Consider the following 2220-nt stretch of genomic DNA (forward strand, 5'->3'; position numbering starts at 1 on the left):
GGGGGGGGGGGGGGGGGCACGACAAGGAGCATGAATCTGTCAATCTGTCCCTACAATTTGGTATCAGATTATCATCCCTCCAACTTAGATACAAACTTGGGCTAGTATTTATCTAAGTATGTATGTGTGAGTGGGTGGGACTGTGGTCAAGCCATTGTTTCTTGAGTAATGACACAGCACATCCCTTGGTGTAAGAGGTGCACTGTTTTTGTGGGAAAAGAGGAAGAATGAGAGATAAGGTCCACAGAAGTACTGCAAAACAGTCCTTGAGAGAAGGGGAAGAGCAGAATATAAATCTGTGTAGTCATGTCAAATGTTCCTTGAGAAAAGTAGAAGAATGGGAACACATGGCCTCAACCTCATTGCTGCCATGGCAACACTGGTCTGTTCTGGCACCACGTATTAAGGAAATGTGTGTTTTGCAGATTTTTCGCTGTTTCGCTTTTCCAACACTTCCAAGAGTTATGTTCAGCAACCATGACACTGATCTTAACAGTATCTATCACCCGTGGAATAGAACATTTATCTCCAGTGATATTCCAAACATTAAAGATTCTGGAAAAGTTGAGATGGGTTGACACAACTGGCAACACACACCAGTGCCTCTACCATATTTCAAGAAGATGTTCTGCAACTTTTATCACATTTCATTCTCTTGTGTCGATCATGCGTGTACCATAATTAGCTCCTACACAGTAAAAACAGAGGAGTGCGTTCTTTTGAAATAACTTACAAAGAGAGGCGCCTGCATTGAAATACAAATGGTACAATAAAGCCTAGTACTAACACGCTACCGATTTTTTTAAAAAAAACCTTAATATCCTAATTTATTCCCTCTATCTTTCCGATAAAGTAACTCTGAAAGCATTTATATATTCCTTATGGCATATGATACGTATACATTATTACTTTATAATGTGTATATATATATATAACACTTTATAATGTATATAAATTGCAAAAAATTTTTAGCTATTGTTTATCCAGAGTGTTTTCTTCAGAATAACTTTTTTTGAAAATGGTTTTTCAATTACCATCAAAACAAACAGTCTGATAACTGCAAATCTTCAAACTAACAATGCTATATTGGCTAAGTAATCAAATTTCAACTGCCTCCAAAATTTTCTGTGATGGGAAACAGAGCAATAGAGCAAACACCAAGTCCTGCCATCTTGGCTCACCCTTAGCTGATTCCCCAACATTTTTTTATTTTAAACATATTATTTATAAAAGTTATTCTTCTAGGCTTTTTCTTACAGATGGGGTCCCTAGATGTAGCTCAGGAACATCTTATCATCAAAAGAAAAGCTCAACATATACTTTTTTTTTTAAGGCATCAGTAAGAATCATAGGCCACAAGAGCATTCTAAATCATCTGTCCCCAATAAATGACTATAGGTCCTTTTGAACTGTGAGCTTGTTTCTAGATTTGAGTCTTTTCAAAACATTACTATTAGAATTCAATCCACATCAACACTTTTTCCAAAGTTTATTGTAAAAAGCTGTCAACCTCTACACTAATTTCTTTATCTTAGTAGGATTTACTGCAGAAAATTACCATAATGACATGTAAAAAACCCCCAAACTAGTCGAGCAACATTTTTCAGCAATAGTAAACAATACGAAAGTTGACACAAACAGTTCAACTCGGCCAGGTGGGTGCCACAGCGGCCTACTTCTTTTCATTAACTCCGCATTTGCAAAGGACACGGTCACTCCTTACATACCCCTAATAAGGTTAGCATTACAAGCAGCCTTTTTGTGGGGGCAGCTTATGACAGGAGCTGGCACGAAGACAGCCCTTCTTGCCTCTTCTTTTCAAAGACAAAAAGATGAGTAATTTTCTATGCCTTTTCCTCAGGAGCAGGGTGCCTGGCTTCCCTAAGTGCTTTTCCCATCTCAGCAGTACCTAGACGCGAGCCATTAGCTCTGCCCCTACCGTGCTTTCCTCAGGTTGATGTGGGGCTTGCTTAGACCAGAGCTCTACGGGTGTTTGAGCTCTGTAACTTGTATTTCAACTGCTGACACTTCCTAGCGCAAGAACAGCAGTAACAAAAAAGCAGCACGCCATGAGGACGAAAAAGCCATGTGCCCTCCCGCACGTAGGCCGACGCGGTGTCTGTCCCATTAGCCAGAGTCTCGGGTGGGACAGGCCTCCGGCAGCCCCCACGGGCCGCGCTGCGGCCGCCGTCCCCGCCCTCTCGCAGCGCCCGGGAGCCG

The 2220-nt window shown here is 41.2% G+C and overlaps 1 protein-coding gene across 1 annotated transcript in view; it reads right to left on the reverse strand.

The window, feature by feature from the left end:
- Nucleotides 1–2220, reverse strand: part of TRMT44 (tRNA methyltransferase 44 homolog) — a 24963-nt gene that overhangs the window by 20520 nt on the left and 2223 nt on the right. The gene's annotated exons all lie outside the window — the stretch shown is intronic.

The sequence above is a fragment of the Athene cunicularia genome, assembly GCF_003259725.1.
Source record: "Athene cunicularia isolate RWA chromosome 4 unlocalized genomic scaffold, athCun1 chr4_part1, whole genome shotgun sequence".
Lineage (NCBI taxonomy): Eukaryota > Metazoa > Chordata > Aves > Strigiformes > Strigidae > Athene > Athene cunicularia.